The sequence below is a fragment of the Bubalus kerabau genome, chromosome 1 (genome assembly GCF_029407905.1).
Source record: "Bubalus kerabau isolate K-KA32 ecotype Philippines breed swamp buffalo chromosome 1, PCC_UOA_SB_1v2, whole genome shotgun sequence".
NCBI classification, from domain to species: Eukaryota; Metazoa; Chordata; class Mammalia; order Artiodactyla; family Bovidae; genus Bubalus; species Bubalus kerabau.
In genome coordinates this window covers 276,669,426-276,687,482 of record NC_073624.1, presented here as the reverse complement: position 1 = coordinate 276,687,482, position 18,057 = coordinate 276,669,426, and the positions used below count along the sequence as shown (strand labels likewise).

The window sequence follows — 18,057 nt, the reverse complement described above, 5'->3', positions numbered from 1 at the left end:
CCCGGCAGCTCTGCCTGCCCCTCCCTGCTGTTAAGCATCCACGGTGAGAGCCGGCTGGCGTGTAGCTCCTCGGGTTCTGCATGGGGTTGTGTAATAAGGATGAGAAGCGTGGCTTGCTGTCTCCTGTTTCACGCTCCTCCCTGTGACCAGCCCCTTCCTCTGGTGCTGCTCTCCTCTTCAGTGGCTGATTTCTGCTGTGAAACATCCATCATGAGGCTCATTGGAACCAAGTTTGTGTCACTGGTACCTTAGTGCTGTATGTGAAAATATGTGGAATATATGGGGATGTATGCGAATGTGGGATATGTGTGCCCAGCGGTGCCCCCTGCATCCTATAGGGTACCTAACACAGGGATGAAGGAGACGGGAGACAAATCAGATTCCATTTTGGAAGGAAGCATTTGCTGGCAAAAAGCTGAAACTATAATCAAAAGTCGGGGGTAAATGTTTAGGATTTTCTAAAACCAGCACCAGACCTCCTCCTAACACTTTACACTAAAATTCTGCCAAAGGATGCTCTGAGATGAAATCTGAGAAAGGCTCCAGTTTATCATTAACGATAGAAAGCTCCCTAGACCTTACCACTTGTCTCCTATTAGTTAACTCAGATCGAATCAGTCGCTCAGTCGTGTCCGACTCTTTGCCAACCCATGAATCGCAGCATGCCAGGCCTCCCTGTCCATCACCAACTCCTGGAGTTCACTCAGACTCACATCCATCAAGTCAGTGATGCCATCCAGCCATCTCATCCTCTGTCGTCCCCTTCTCCTCCTGCCCCCAATCCCTCCCAGCATCAGAGTCTTTTCCAATGAATCAACTCTGCGCATGAGGTGCCAAAGTACTGGAGTTTCAGCTTCAGCATCATTCCTTCCAAAGAAATCCCAGGGCTGATCTCCTTCAGAATGGACTAGTTGGGTCTCCTTGCAGTCCAAGGGACTTTCAAGAGTCTTCTCCAACACCACAGTTCAAAAGCATCAATTCTTTGGCGCTCAGCCTTTTTCACAGTCCAACTCTCACATCCATACATGACCACAGGAAAAACCATAGCCTTGACTAGACGGACCTTTGTTGGCAAAGTAATGTCTCTGCTTTTGAACATGCTATCTAGGTTGGTCATAACTTTCCTTCCAAGGAGTAAGCGTATTCTAATTTCATGGCTGCAGTCACCATCTGCAGTGATTTTGGAGCCCAGAAAAATAAAGTCTGACACTATTTCCACTGTTTCCCCATCTATTTCCCATGAAGTGGTGGGACCGGATGCCATGATCTTCATTTTCTAAATGTTGAGCTTTAAGCCAACTTTTTCACTCTCCACTTTCACTTTCATCAAGAGGCTTTTGAGTTCCTCTTCACTTTCTGCCATAAGGGTGGTGTCATCTGCATATCTGAGGTTATTGATATTTCTCCCAGCAATCTTGAGTCCAGCTTGTGTTTCTTCCAGCCCAGCGTTTCTCATGATGTACTCTGCATATAAGTTAAATAAACAGGGTGACAATATACAGCCTTGACGAACTCCTTTTCCTATTTGGAACCAGTCTGTTGTTCTATGTCCAGTTCTAACTGTTGCTTCCTGACCTGCATACAAATTTCTCAAGAGGCAGATCAGGTGCTCTGGTATTCCCATCTCTTTCAGAATTTTCCACAGTTGATTGTGATGCACACAGTCAAAGGCTTTGGCATAGTCAATAAAGCAGAAATAGATGTTTTTCTGGAACTCTCTTGCTTTTTCCATGATCCAGCAGATGTTGGCAATTTGATCTCTGGTTCTTCTGCCTTTTCTAAAACCAGCTTGAACATCAGGAAGTTCACAGTTCACATATTGCTGAAGCCTGGCTTGGAGAATTTTGAGCATTACTTTACTAGCGTGTGAAATGAGTGCAATTGTGCGGTAGTTTGAGCATTCTTTGGCATTGCCTTTCTTTGGGATTGGAATGAAAACTGCCCTTTTCCAGTCCTGTGGCCACTGCTGAGTTTTCCAAATTTGCTGGCATATTGAGTGCAGCACTTTCACAGCATCATCTTTCAGGATTTGGAATAGCTCAACTGGAATTCCATCACCTCCACTAGCTTTGTTCATAGTGGTGCTTTCTAAGGCCCACTTGACTTCACATTCCAGGATGTCTGGCTCTAGGTCAGTGATCACACCATCGTGATTATCTGGGTCGTGAAGATCTTTTTTGTACAGTTCTTCTGTGTATTCTTGCCACCTCTTCTTAATATCTTCTGCTTCTGTTAGGTCCATACCATTTCTGTCCTTTATCGAGCCCATCTTTGCATGAAATGTTCCTTTGGTATCTCTGATTTTCTTGAAGAGATCCCTAGTCTTTCCCATTCGGTTGTTTTCCTCTATTTCTTTGCATTGATCGCTGAAGAAGGCTTTCTTATCTCTTCTTGCTATTCTTTGGAACTCTGCATTCAGATGCTTATATCTTTCCTTTTCTCCTCTGCTTTTCATGTCTCTTCTTTTCACAGCTATTTGTAAGGCCTCCTCAGACAGCCATTTTGCTTTTTTGCATTTCTTTTCAATGGGGATGGTCTTGATCCCTGTCTCCTGTACAATGTCACGAACCTCCGTCCATAGTTCATCAGGCACTGTGTCTATCAGATCCAGTCCCTTAAATCTGTTTCTCACTTCCACTGTATAATCATAAGGGATTTGATTTAGGTCATACCTGAATGGTCTAGTGGTTTTCCCTACTTTCTTCAATTTCAGTCCGAATTTGGCAAGAAGGAGTTCATGGTCTGGGCCACAGTCAGCTCCTGGTCTTGTTTTTGCTGACTGTATAGAGCTTCTCCATCTTTGGCTGCAAAGAATATAATCAATCTGATTTCGGTGTTGACCATCTGGTGATGTCCATGTGTAGAGTCTTCTCTTGTGTTGTTGGAAGAGGGTGTTTGCTATGACCAGTGCATTTTCTTGGTGAACTCTGTTAGCCTTTGCCCTGCTTCATTGCGTACTCCAAGGCCAGTGTGCGTGTTACTGCAGGTGCCTCTGGCCTTCCCACTCCTGCACTCCAGGCCTGTATGAAGGGCATTCATTAACTAGCACTGTCATAAAGTGTCTTCCTGAAAATGGGCCTTGGCACCAAATTAGTATGTGTGTGCATATAGACTTACACAATTTAAAAAATTGGTTTCTTTTTAAAGCAGAATAAATGGAAATAAGTCTTTGCCAACTGTGTATTTATTTATTCTTTTTATATATTTGCCATGTAAACATAAAAATGTTCTCTTTAGCAACCTTAACTTTGAACACTGTTACACATGGTAAATTTAGCACACTTTTTTTTTAATAACTAGTGTGATGAAAAGAACCCAGGGATGTTTAGCCTTCAGAATTCCTGAATAAATCACATGGACTCTAAGGTTGTACTAAGAGTGTGTGGATAATTAACTTCTGACGAGGTTGGAAATAAAAATTCAGTGACCACCTCCATCTTGCCTATTTAAATCTGAAATCTTCTATTCAAGTTATTGTGCCTTGTTTTTACTCAATTTATTATCGTCAAGCAGTATATTTTACCCTTTGAATTTTCATGTGATTACATCCTATAGCTTTGAAGTGCATATAATAGCATATATTTTTTTCATCAAGCAATAAACAAAGAAGTGCTATGAAAATAGAAACGAACTGTAAACTGTGATCCTGATATGAGCAACTTAGTTCCTGGTGGGATTAGGGAGCAATTTTCACGGCTTTGAAAGCAAAGCAAAAAGTTGTAGTAGTGATAAATTATACTATGGAGACCTCTTAAACACTTAGCCTTGGTGAACATTAAACCTGTCTCTTCAACAGGTTTATTGCAGGATTAGGCACTTCCTGGAGAAAGATTCACTCTGCCTTTGGCATTGATGTAAATTTGGTTTCTGCTAGATTTATAAAAGGTGCTAGACAGAAGTCATTTGATTTTCTGAAAAGTTCACTCCAGAATTTGGGGTTGGATTTATTCATATCCCACATGTCACTTCACAGTCCCTTAAAGTTGACCATCCAAAAAATCTCAGATTCCTATTGAGCTAAGTTGTCCCAATCTTCTGTAATAATTCATATTCATCTAAAAATTCGGTTAACTGTTGCTGGCCACCAGAGTTTTGTTGCTAAAGTAACAAAGTCCGTGCTGCAGAGCTTTTTGTGGGCCATGTATTCAGATTCACGTCCACGATTTAGATACGAGTGCAGCAGGCCGTCACTTTGCTTCTCAATCTGCCAACTTGTCAGAAAAGAACTGTCATTTTGAAGTATATCTAAAGACTGAAAAAGAGTCATAAAACTAATTTTGCTGTTTGGGCTTAAGTTTGGAGTATGCATTATGCAATTCTGGCATAAAACTAGATCCTCAAAGTTTGCTTGGTTATACTATTGAGCCATCTTTCAGTTCATTTATTATTGAAGTACTTATTGAGCACCATACCCCAGGCTTGTCATAGGTACTGGAGATAAAGCAGTGAAAGAAACAGGCCAAAATTCTTGACCTGGGGGCTTCCGATCTAATGTATGGGATGAAGTAGAATCAGCTGATACGTAAGACCAGGCCGGGGAGCTTGGGAACGGCAGGGAGTGGTGCCATTTATCAGCCAGCAGAGCCTCGCTGTATGACGCGGGGCACTCTGCGCAGCACTCGGAAATAACCTGGACGGTGAAGAATAGATGCGTATGTGTAAATGGATCACGTTGCTGTATACCCGAAAGTAACACAGCATTATTAATTGACTATATGCCAACATAAAATAAAAAGTTTAAAAACAATGACAAGGAGATTGAGGGAGGATCTCACTGAGAAAGGGACTCTGAAAGGTCTGAGGCAGGTGAGGATGCCAGGCGCGAAGGTTTGGGAGCCAGGGGCCTTGAGTGAATCTGCGCGGAGGGAACTATGGTGTTCCAAGGCCGTGAGAAGCGAGAGTGATTTGTCTGTTGGTCCAACAGTGAGGAGGGCAGTGTGAGTGAAGTAGAGCGAGCAGCAGCAGAGGCAGGAAGAGAGACGACGGCGAGGTAGCGGGGACCAGAACATTAAAGCCTTTATTTTAGGACGTTACTCTGAGTGAGGCTGACTCCAGAGACTGCCCTTGCGAGGAGGAGGGAGACTCGAGCTGATTCGCTGGTACAAGATCCCGTTGGCCGTTTCTGAGAGTGGTTTCTAGGAAGCCAACGGCAGATGGAGAGGAGCCGATTAGATGCTGTTGGAGTCATCCATGATTCAGGTGGAGAGGAGGTTGGCTTGGACCGGAGCGGCGGCAGAGGCGGTCAGAGAGGCACTTGGCTTCTGGATCAGCGGAAGGCAGCGCCAGCAAGACTTGCTGATGGAGCAGACGCGGATGCGCGAGCCCGCCAGCGCTGGGGCCCCGCTTGCGTGTTATGTAGTAGCCAAAGCAAGAAAGGCAATTTCCATTTACTTAGGACCCTACAGGCTTTTTCTCTTTCTGATTCAGGGGAAATCTGTGTTTCTGTGTCCAAAAAGAACAACAACACGATGCAAGTAGTATTTGTTGCAAGGTAACCGAAGTGTTCGGAGAAGGCAATGGCACCCCACTCCAGCGACTTCACTTTCACTTTTCACTTTCATGCATTGGAGAAGGGAATGGCACCCCACTCCAGCGACTTCACTTTCACTTTTCACTTTAATGCATTGGAGAAGGCAATGGCACCCCACTCCAGCAACTTCACTTTCACTTTTCACTTGGATGCATTGGAGAAGGCAATGGCACCCCACTCCAGCGACTTCACTTTCACTTTTCACTTGGATGCATTGGAGAAGGGAATGGCAACCCACTCCAGCGACTTCACTTTCACTTTTCACTGTCATGCATTGGAGAAGGAAATGGCAACCCACTCCAGCGACTTTACTTTCACTTTTCACTGTCATGCATTGGAGAAGGAAATGGCAACCCACCCCAGTGTTCTTGCTTGGAGAATCCCAGGGACAGAGGAGCCTGGTGGGCTGCTGTCTACGGGGTCGCTCAGAGTCGGACACAACTGAAGCAACTTAGCAGCAGCAGCAGCAGCAACCAAAGTGTTACTACAGTGGAACATGAGAAAGACATGAGGCTTGAAAATTAAGTTATCAAATGCTTAGGTTCTGTACTACACCCCACCCCCCCTACCCCAATATAATCCATGAGTAATGTAAGCAGATAGAGGGTCAAGTTTAAGATATAAGCAGCACAAAAACAAGAGCTCATGCATGGCTTCCCTGAATCAGAGGACAAAATCCAGAGGAGGGCTGCGCACCCCTCGGTTGGCGCAGTTACGCAGCAAGGTTAAGCACGGAAATCTGCGAAGGAACGTGACACGTCCTCATCTCTGAGGGGCTGGTCGCCTAATGAAACCACTTTGCTGTCCATAACTTGGTGGAGCACTGGGATTTTATTTATATCATTTACAGAGGTGCATGTCAGCCATGTAACTCTTTCAAACATAAATATAGATTAAATAGAGATCTATATACATAGATATTTCAATGTATGTATTTTATGTATCCATCAACAAGCAGTGCAGTTATGTGAGTGCAAACGTGTGACTATTTCCTTGTTACAAACCTTTTAGTCTTCAGAATTTGCTTGTCTGTTGTGATCAGTACTAGCAATAGTAAAGTGAGAGGTCATATAAGTTACACAAAGCTTTTTGCCCAAAGAGAAAAAAAAATAAATCAGTTGGTAAAGTTAGTACTCAAATTTTAATGAAAGCGTGCTGATGCAGATGCCTTGAAAAAACGGGCGTGTTGAATAACAGATTAAGACGCGCTCACCGCAGCAGCTCTCTCCTCGCTGTGTCCACGGCCGCTCCAGCCCCTCCAGGCCCCTCTGCCCTGCAGGCGGCCCTGTGCGCTCACTGAGCCCCCGGCTGTGCCTGCCTGCGGGTTCCCTTCACAGGGAGACCTGCCCCCTCTTCTCCAGAGCAGAGCCCGCGCTGGTCCTGCTCTTCTCCCATCAAGGAACCGAGAGAGCGGTTTGCTTTCCCGCGTGGCAGCCGGTCTGCCTTGACCCTCGCTGAAGGGCTCCCTCACCAAGGCTTGAGCAGACGGCCCTTGCAAAGCCAAGTGAGGAGGAGGACACGGGCCGGAAAGTGAAAGTGACGTCGCTCAGGCTTGTCCGACTCTCTGCGACCCTGTGGACTGTGCCCAAACAGGCTCCTCCGTCCATGGGGTTCTCCAGGCGGGGATACTGGAGGGAGTTGCCATTTCCTTCTCCAGGGGCTCTTCCCGAGCCAGGGATCGAACCTGGGGCCCCCAGGTTGCAGGCAGATAGGGCCGTCGTTAATGTCTCTATGACCCTGTGCTAAATAGAAATAAACTCAAGCTGTTAGTCCTCACTCTGCCCAGTGGAGGTTAAGTCAATAATCTACGTGTTTCGGAGTTTTGCTTGTGAAATTTTCTGTTTTAACTGGTATAAGTTCTTGAGGTGTTTTTTTCTTTTCCCCCTTCCCCCTCCCCCTTGTAGTTCCTAAGCTTCTTTTAACTCATTTTGGAATAAGCCAAAATGAAACAAAATCATACATTCTAAATGGAGTGCTTAAAACGGAACTGAGTTCATTGATTAAATATGAAAGGGAGCATCTTTTCGCAAAATGAAAGCCAAGCCTTTTAAATCTTCCCTGAACATTGGTTAATCTTAAACCGGCTTGGCACTAGTTTCTTCATGCGATTTTGCATATCAGGTGTTTACAGACCAAATAGTAGATGAGCTCCAAGTATACGATGTCACTTAATGTCAATGAGTTAACCCAGTTTATTCGGCTCTGCGTTTAGCAAGTGAAATAATCTGCATAAAAGTGCTCAGTATGCTACAGTTAAGAAGCGTGCTTGTGGAAGGCACATGCTTGGTTCATTTTTTTTAAAAGACCGTCTGTTTCTTGGTATGCTACTTGTGCAGGTTTTCCTTTCATCTTTCACCTTCTTTAAAAAAAAAAAGAAAAACCCACAGCTTTCTAAAGCTTTTGATATTATTTCCTCTTTAGGTTTTGCAGAATGCTCAGGCTGTAGATTTTCAGCTGTGGTTTTACCAGCATCCTCACAAGATCATTTTAAATCTTCAGGAATCTTAGAAATTAGCAAAAGAAAATAGGGAAACCTGCCCCACGCTGTATTTACTCCCTCCTAGGAAGCTGACAGTTTCTGTCAGCAGCCGGGAATCATAGTTGTACTAATACTCTGGTGGTCCTGGTGGTCCCAATCTACTGATATTTGCAAGTTAACAGGGTTAAATATATTTTGCATTTATATATTCAAGAAACTTTTACTCATTTCTTTGAAGTGCCCTAAGGAAAGGAGAGGAATGCCCTGATAGGCTGTGAAATAGGAAATCCTAAATAGGATTCTTAGACCCAAAGTTGCTGTGTCTTAGTGACACAACCTTTGATCATGCTCAAAGACTAAAATTTTAGCATGTTGAGAAAATGGTTTCTTATTCTGAGGATTTTTAATTCAGAAAACAAACTTCTTTGACCACATGTTGAAGGCATTTTCTCATTCAGTCTATGCTGAAGGTGAAAAATGTACATTATTTTGTGAGAGATGAACAGGATAAATGGAAGAGGTAAAATATTCTTGAGTTAAATGGCACATTTTATGCCCAGCAGCCAGGGGAAATAGGATAGCTCAGTTAAGAAGTTTATTTTCTTCTATAAGAAAGAAGAAAGACGTTCCTATAGCCTGTGCTCTGGAATAAAAATAGCAGATTTTAGAGTTGACTTCATTTGAAATGATTAAACATAATGCCTATTTATTGTTGAATTTCTTGGAGGAAAGAACAGGCTTGTCAGAAATCGTATATTCTCAAATCTATTTGGTGTCATTTTTATCTCATGAAACTACTTTAAAAAAAAAGGTAAGCAGGAAGCGATGGAGCTTTAAGGAAAGTTAGAGAGTCAGAAAAGAGGCTGAAGTAACTGGGGTGACCCTGTTCACCTCTGTGCTCGCCTGCGGTGTGGATCTGAGGGGTTCTCACAGCGCCTTCAGCCACCACCAAGAGCCTCCCCATCTCCAGGGTACACTTTGTTTTAGATTTTAAAAGCTTGACACTAAACTACGTTTAGGTGGTCTTACTTTTTATAAAACCTTGTGGAACAAGGGATTTGATGATTGTAGTCCCAAACCACCTAGTCTTTATAGAATAAATACGGACAAATACCTGGGATCTGTGTCTTGTGTTTACTGCACCAGCTACACCATCCAGCGGGACACAGGTGAGGTCTGCTCTACCCAGAAGCAGCGGCCAGCTTAGGGTCTTAGCAGACTTCCCCGCCTGCTCCCACCCCCGCCAACACTCACCCAAGAAGAAAAATCTATTGCCTGAGAAAGAAAGAATTAAATGAGCTTTTATATAGTAAGAGAAACTCTCTGCAAAACGCCAAGAATGAGAAGTCCAGAGGTACCTATGGGTTAGCGTGGATAGCTGGCATCAGGCATCCTTTGTCTGCTGGCAGATGTGTGAAGTTCTTTGAGCCAATAGATGTCAGGCTGATTGAGCGCAGATGGGAGGCCGCGAGAACTAGCAGTAATGATGAAATGTTGGGGAAGTCAGGTTTGGATGAAGGTATTTGGTTCTAGCAGCTGAATAAGGCAGCAGACAAGGCTAGAGTAAACACAACTCTCCTGTTTAGCTGTTGATTTATTATAAGCGCCAAAATTACTTTTATTTTTACATGCAGAAAGGTACATTCGGGTTCTAAAATTATATGTCCCAAGACTAGATTACACAAGAACAATGTGGTTCACTGTAAATTTCTTAGAAGCTAAGGAGGGAAAAAAAAATCTCATTACTTTCTTAAGTTCTTGCAGAAAAGACGGTTGCATATTTTTTCCAGACTATTGGTGGAAATTTTTCTTCACATATAAAGAATAAACCATCCTGCCCCCCACCCCCTCCAGCCCCTACTCAATCTGGGAAACCGCTCTTATGAAATAGCAGTTCGCTAAAATAAAAACACCAAAGACATATTAACTAGGGTTCTTTTTTTTATTGTTGGCATTGAATACAAATCAACATTAAATCTGAGACCATTTTCAGTGTCAGATTCCCAGATCTAAAATAGGGTATACAAATACAATTTTAAAAATTGGCAAAAATGTTTTACTTATGTTTCATGCAGCTTGTAATGGTTGAGACTCTTCATTTAGAATTCAAACATCCCCCTCCAGATTCCATATGGCATAAATTTTAGGAAGTTCTAAAAATAATGAAGGGATGCTTGGGTCTAAGCAAATAATATATTTTAAACTTTCAATTATAGTAAGAAACTAGTTTTTCTGTACACAAAAGATAAGTTTATTAGCCTCTCCATCAATGACTAAAATGTAGTTCAGGGTTCTATCCACATTTATTTTTAAAACCATTTATCAAACACATGGAATATGGTCAGGAATCTTTGGGTTGCAATTAATAAAAAAACCCCAACTCAACTGGTTTGAACAAAAAAAGGAAGGGTGGGTTTGACTGGTTCATGGCCCTGAAGACCCTGAAGAGGCAGTCCCAGTTAGCCATGAAGTTTGGACCAGCAGTTCGCATTCTCAGGCTCTAGCTCTGTTTTCCTGCATTGCTTTCCATTTGCCTCCCTCAGTCTATTGGTGTTGTCCTTAGGCAGATTCTCCTTGCGGTAGCAAAAAGGTAGCAGTGGTAGACCCAGTACCTCATAAATACCATCCTGAGTGAAGTAAGAATCTGCAGATGGAATTCAAACGTGTTAAGTTCCTCATAGCCTAACTCCAGGGCTGAAGATGGGTTCTATCAAACCAAAGGACAGCTAAGTACTGGGGATCGGTTGGTTCTAAAAGGAAATCCAAACTTCTGTGGAGAATAGAGTGGGATAATGGACAAGATGAACTTCCTCCAGCTGATTCAAGCCTAGGTATTCAAATTTGGACCCTTGTTACTGTCACAGGGGATATATGTTGGCTGCTTCCTGATTATTTCTCATCCTCCTTCCCTTGTCCTGGGAAGATCCCCGGGAGAAGGAAATGGCAACCCACTCTGGTACTCTTGCCTGGAAAATACCATGGACGCATAGCCTCCCCTGGTAGGCTACAGTCCATGGAGTCGCAAAGAGTTGGACAATCCCCAGTACTTAGCTGTCCTTTGGTTGGATAGTCTCCCGGATGTGGTGTGATGAAAAGTTTAATGGATCTGTTTCACTTGAGGATCAAAGATTCTCAGGGGAGTTCTCAACCATTCTTATCTAAGTAGTTTTCCAGGAGGATCAAGGAAACCTGCAAGGTGACGTCCTCATCATTGGGGTCACCAGTCTCAGCACGGCCGACTCTCTGTGGGTCTTCTTCCCGTTGCTCCTGCCCCAGAAGAAAATGTCTGTTCTCTCAGCCCAGCACACGTGCTTCTCTCTTCCCGTTTCCTCTGCCCGACGCCAAGACTTGATGCCATTTCTATACCTCTGCCTCCTCAGGGGATAACAAAGACAGCCAAATAAACCTCTCTTTAACCTATCAGTCCCACACAAAGGACACCTCCCCTTTTTCCTTCATGGCTCGTCTCTTGGAATTGATATCACAGTCCGGGTCAGCTTCCTGAAACTCCTTCGGAAACTCGTCCTCACCCTCCCACTCAAACACACATCCTTCTGAAGTCTCTAATTCAGGAAGTATTTATTGTGAGCCTACTGTGTGAAAAGCTAATGACTGTTATGATTCAAAATGTGCCCTTGTCTTTTAAACCACTTACAATCATTTTTAAAATTTATTTTTATTGAAGTCTGGTTGATTTACAAGATTATGTTAATTTTTGCAGTTACACACATATATATACATTTTTTAAAATTAATATATTCTTTTCCTTTATGGTTTATCTCAGGATATTGAATATAGTTCCCTGTTCTATACAGCAGGACCTTGTTTATTCATTCTATATGTAATGATTTGCAACCTCCCAGTCCAACCCCCTGCTGACGGCCTTCCCCTTGGAAACCACAAATCTGTTATCTGTGTCTGTGACTCTGTTTCTCTTTCACAGATAGGTTCATTTGTGTCATATTTTAGATTGATATCATATGGTATTTGTCTTTCTCTTTCTGACTTACTTAGTATGAGAATCTCTAATTCCATCTATGTTGCTGCATATGGCATTATTTTGTTATTTTTTAATGGTTGAGTAGTATTCCATTGTATATATTGAGTTGGCCAAAGAGTTCATTTGGGTTTTTCCATATGGAAAAATCTAAACAAACTTTTTGGCCAACCCAGTATATATACAGTGTCTTCTTTACCCCGCCCGCCTGTTGATGGGCGTGTGGGCCGTCTCTATGTCTTCTTTACCCCACCCACCTGTTGATGGACCTGTGGGCCGTCTCCATGTCTTCTTTACCCCGCCCACCTGTTGATGGACCCGTGGGCCGTCTCCGTGTCTTCTTTACCCCGCCCACCTGTTGATGGACCCGTGGGCCGTCTCCGTGTCTTCTTTACCCCGCCCACCTGTTGATGGACCCGTGGGCCGTCTCCATGTCTTCTTTACCCCGCCCATCTGTTGATTGACCTGTGGGCCATCTCCATGTCTTCTTTACCCCGCCCACCTGTTGATGGACCTGTGGGCTGTCTCCATGTGTTGGCTACTGTGAATAGTGCTGCTGTGGACATAGGGGTGCATGGATCTTATTGAATTAGAGTTTCATCCAGATATGTGCCCGGGGGTGGGATTGCTGGACCATATGTAAATGCATTTTTAGTTTTTTGAGGAACTTCCATATTATTTTCCATAGTGGCTGCACCAACTTACATTCTCACCAACACTGTAGGAGGATTCTCTTTTCTCTACACCCTCATTTATAGACTCTTTAATGATGGTACTTTTGACTGGTGTGAGGCCGGACCTCATTATGTAGTTCTGATTTGCATTTCTCTAATTTGGAAAAGACTAATGCTGGGAGGGATTCGGGGCCGGAGGAGAAGGGGATGACAGGGAGATGGCTGGATGGCATCACCGAATCCATGGACATGAGTTTGAGTAAACTCCAGGAGTTGGTGATGGACAGGGAGGCCTGGTGTGCTGCGATTCATGGGGTCTCAAAGAGTTGGACACGACTGAGCGACTGAACTGAACTGAATAATTAGAAACAATGTAAACAGTGAGAGACTTTACTTTTGGAGGCTCTAAAATCACTGCAGATGGTGATTGCAGCCATGATATTAAAAGATGCTTGCTCCTTGGAAGAAAAGCTATGACAAACCTAAACAGCATATTAAAAAGCACAGACATTACTTTGCCAACAAAGGTCCATCTAATCAAGGCTATGGTTTTTCCACTCATCATGTATGGATGTGAGAGTTGGACCATAAAAAAAACTGAGCGCCAAAGAATTGATGCTTTTGAACTGTGGTGTTGGAGAAGACTCTTTAGAGTCCCTTGGACTGCAAGGAGATCCAGCCTGTCCATCCTAAAGGAAATCAGTCCTTGGCTTTCAGTTCATTGGAAGGACTGATGTTGACGCTGAAACTGCAATACTTTGGCCACCTGATGCGAAGAGCTGACTCATTTGAAAAGACCCTGATGCTGGGAAGGATTGAAGGCTGGAGGAGAAAGGGATGACAGAGGATGATATGGTTGGATGGCATCACCAACTCAATGGACATGAGTCTGAGTGAACTCCGGGAGTTGGTGATGGACAGGGAGGCCTGGCATGCTGCAATCCATGGGGTCACAAAGAGTCTGACACCACTGAGAGACTGAACTGAATAATGAGTGATGTTGAGCATCTTTTCATGTGTCTGTTGACCATCTGTATGTCTTCTTTGGAGAAATGTCTATTTATATCTTCCATCCATTTTTCATTTGAGTTGTTTGCTTTCTCGTTAAGTTGTATTCGCTGTTTGTATATTTTGGAAATTAAGCTCATCACATTTTTTGCAAATATTTTCTCCCATTCTGTACATTGTCTTCTCATTTTGTTTATGGTTTTATTTGCTGTGCCAGAACTTGTGTTTTGATTAGATTCCATTTGTTTGTTTTGCTTTTATTTCTGTTGCCTTGGGAGAGTGTCCTAAGAAAACATATGTACAATTTATGTCAGAGAATGTTTTGCTTGCATAAACCACTTACAATCTTACAATAGCTATTTGCCACCCTGGTTAAGCCACTGAAACTCCTTCAGGAATGGTCCTCATGGTATCTGGTCCCATCACTTCATGGCAGATAGATGGGGAAACAATGGAAACAGGGAGAAACTTTATTTTCTTGGGCTCCAAAATCACTGCAGATGGTGACTGCCGCCATGAAATTAAAAGACACTTGCTCCTTGGAAGAAAGGCTCTGACCAACCTAGCTAAGTCACTTCAATCGTGTCCGACTCTGTGTGACCCCATAGACGGTAGCCCACCAGGCTCGCCCATCCCTGGGATTCTCCAGGCTAGAACACTGGAGTGGGTTGCCATTTCCTTCTCCAATGCATGAAAGTGAAAAGTGAAAGTGAAGTCGCTCAGTTGTGTCCAACTCTTAGGAACCCCATGGACTGCAGCCTACCAGGCTCCTCCTCCCATGGATTTTCCAGGCACGAGTACTGGAGTGGGCTACCATTGCCTTCTCCAACCTAGACAGCTTATTAAAAGCAGAGATATTACTTTGCTGACAAAGGTCCGTCTAGTTAAGGCTATGATTTTTCTAGTAGTCATATATGGATGTGAGAGTTGGACCATAAAGAAAGCTGAGCACTGAAGAATTGATACTTTTGAACTGTTGGAGAAGACTCTTGAGAGTCCCTTGGACTGCAAGGAGATCCAACCAGTCCATCCTAAAGGAAATCAGTCCTTGGATTTCAGTTCACTGGAAGGACCGATGCTGAAGCTGAAACTCCAGTACTTTGGCCACCTGATGCAAAGAACTGACTCATTGGAAAAGACCCTGATGCTGGGAAAGATTGAAGGCAGAAGGAGAAGGGGACGACAGAGGATGATATGGTTGGATGGCATCACCGACTCAATGGACATAAGTTTGGGTGGACTCCGGGAGTTGGTGATGGACAGGGAGGCCTGGGGTGCTGCAGTCATGGGATCACAAAGAGTCAGACGTGACTTAAGAGACTGAACTGAACTGAACTGATGTGAACTTTATTATTACATTTTCACTGCACTGGTAATATATGAGTACTGTGTCCTTTAAAACCTGTACGGAGTTACAGATAAATCTGAACCTCCTTCCAGCAACCGCTCCTCTTCCCTAATGGAAAGCTTTGTGACAGGTACACTGCTTGCAGACTATTTTATACACGTTCATACATATATACCCTTAGAAAATCCTTGTGAGATACATCTATGTTGATACTTACAGAGCTGCTGCTGCTGAGTCGCTTCAGTCTTGTCTGATTTCTGTGCGACCCCATAGACTGCAGCCCACCAGACTTCCCTGTCCCTGGGATTCTCCAGGCAAGAACACTGGAGTGGGTTGCCATTTCCTTCTCCAGTGCATGAAAGTGAAAAGTGAAGGTGAAATTGCACAGTCGTGTCCGACTCTTCAAGGCCCTATGGGCTGCAGCCCACCAGGCTCCTCCATCCATGGGATTTTCCAGGCAAGAGTCCTGGAGTGGGTGCCACTGCCTTCTCCAACTTACAGAGCTAGCTCGCTCTTTTACTTTGTGAATCACATGAAATGAGCATGTCATGTTGTATTCATCTATTCCCCTATTGATGAACTTTAAGCTTTTTCATTTTTTACCATTACAAATTCCTCTTTGTAGACCTCTTTGCGTGCAGCAAAGCAGTATATTTTGCTGGTTAATTCCTGGCTCTCTACTTACTAGCTGTGGGACCTTGGATGAGTTGCCTAAACAATCTGAGCTTCATTCTCCTCATCACAGAGTTGTTACAAGGATTAGATGAGTTAATATATATCAGGTGCTAAGTTACAGGTCAGACCATAGTAAGCGCTCCCTAATGTGAGCGTAATGTGAGCCCTGAGGTGCACTCTTTTTTAGTTTAATTGATATTGCCAGTGTGTCGTCCAAAGCAGCCACACAGATGGGTAATTCCTCAGCAGCACTAGGAGTACTCGTTGTCCTAATTCATCCCAACACCTTGTATTATCAAACTATTGTATTTCCTCGTTTGTCCAATAAGAAAATCCAGTGGTATTTTAATTTGCATTTCCTTGATTAGTAGTGAATATGAATAGTTTTACATACTTATTAGCCAGTTTGATTTCTCCTCTAAGTTATCTGTAGCCATTGTTCATTTCTATTTTTGTAGACTTTTGTCATGTTTTAAAAAAATGTATTCTTGATACTAATTCTTTGTTACACGCTGCAAATATTTTCTCTCAGTCTGCTGCTTGTTTACCGTAGCTTAAAATATCTGTCTTTAAGAGATTGAATTTTATGGCCCACATTCATCAGTCTGTTCTTTTATGTGCTCAGGCCTCGAGACAAGATCTGAAACCCAGCTGTGCCGCTTACTGACCCTAAGATCTTAGACAACTTGCATAATCTCTGAGTGCCTTCATTTCCTCAGCTGTAAAATGAGGGTAGTAATAACATCTGCCTCATAGGTTGTTGTGAAGTGGATGAGTTAATACATGCAAAGTGTCTGGCACAGAGGAAACACCATTTTCTATTTTGTATTATTTTTTATCGTTTCCATTATTAAGTAATCTTTCCTCAACGCAAAGTCAAAAAGATATCTTTTATGGTATTACAATTATTTTCATTTTATTTTCTTTTGTTTAGGTCTCTAACTGACTTGGGATTTTTTTTTTAACACGTAAGATTGTTATCTACTGGGCTTCCCTGGTGGCTCAGACGGTAAAGTGCCTGCTTACAATGAGGGAGACCTGGGTTCAGTCCCTGGGTCGGGAAGGTCCCCTGGAGAAGGGAATGGAAACCCACTCCAGTATTCCTGCCTGGAAAATCCCATGGACAGAGGAGCCTGGTGGGCTACAGTCCACAGGGGCACAAAGAGTCGGACACGACTGAGTGACTTCACTTTGGTATCTACCAATTTTTATGTAATGATGATGTGCTGTCTGGATCATTCACAGGCGATTTTCTGCTCTGCTTTGACATGCGCTTCTCTCATGCACAGATGCTTCATGTTTAGGGGCCTGTTCCTGGGGCCTTGCCGTTGCCCATTCATGTTTAGGAGCCTGTTCCTGGGGCCTCGCCGTTGCCCGTTCATGTTTAGGGGCCTGTTCCTGGGGCCTCACCGTTTCCCGTTCATGTTTAGGGGCCTGTTCCTGGGGCCTCGCCGTTGCCCGTTCATGTTTAGGAGCCTGTTTCTGGTTCATGTTTAGGAGCCTGTTCCTGGGGCCTCGCCGTTGCCCGTTCCGCCACCAGCACTGCACTGTTTTAGTTACTGTAACTTTATTCTGACAAGAAGTCTAGTAGATTTATTCCCCCTTAATTCTTTCTCAGAGTTGCCTTTCGCATTCTTTGATATCAATTTTACAATCAATTTCTTAGTTTTTGTTTAAAAACAGTGTTGGATTTTGGAGGATTGTGCTGAATGTATAGGTTTTTCTGAAGAGATGATATATTTCATAAAATTGAATTCTCCCATTATAAATTTGATAAAACTCTCCATTTCTGGTCTTCTTCTATACCCTTTAATAAGCTCTAATGATTTTCTCCACAAAGATATTTCCTGTTTTATTAGGTTTATTCCTACAGAACAGTTTTTGTGTGTGTTACTATTGCCGGTAGAATCCTTTCCTCTTTTAGATTCTAGCTGATTGAAGTTGGGGATTTTGAGCATAGCCACGATTCTGCCCCCTCAAGGATCACAGGCTTGTTGGTGTGAAGGGGCTCGTGTAACTCAGTAAAGCCATGAGCCATGCCATGCAGGGCTGCCCGAGATGGACGGGGAATAGTCAGAGTTCTGACAAAAGGTGGTCCCCTGGAGGGGGAACTGGCAACCCACTCCAGCATTTCTGCCTCAAGAACTCCATGAAGGGTATAAAAAGGCAGAAAGATTCGACACTGCAAGATGAGCCTCCCAGGTCGGAAGGTGTCCAGTATGATACTGGGGAAGAGTGGACAGTTACTAACAGCTCCAGAAAGAACGAAGTGGCGGGGCAGAAGCGGAAACAGCACTCAGCTGCGAATGTGTCTGGTGGTGAGAGTAAAGTCCGATGCTGGAAAGA

General features: G+C 43.5%; 1 protein-coding gene and 1 long non-coding RNA gene across 2 annotated transcripts in view; one reads left to right on the top strand and one right to left on the bottom strand.

Annotated features, from left to right (window-relative positions):
• Positions 1-18,057, top strand: part of FBXL17 (F-box and leucine rich repeat protein 17) — a 520,630-nt gene that overhangs the window by 440,268 nt on the left and 62,305 nt on the right. The gene's annotated exons all lie outside the window — the stretch shown is intronic.
• LOC129640774 (uncharacterized) lies at positions 7,118-12,112 on the bottom strand. The gene is made up of 3 exons (XR_008708983.1): positions 12,020-12,112; positions 11,199-11,384; positions 7,118-7,272 (listed from the first exon to the last, which is right to left on the bottom strand). It is a non-coding gene; the product is annotated as an uncharacterized LOC129640774 (long non-coding RNA).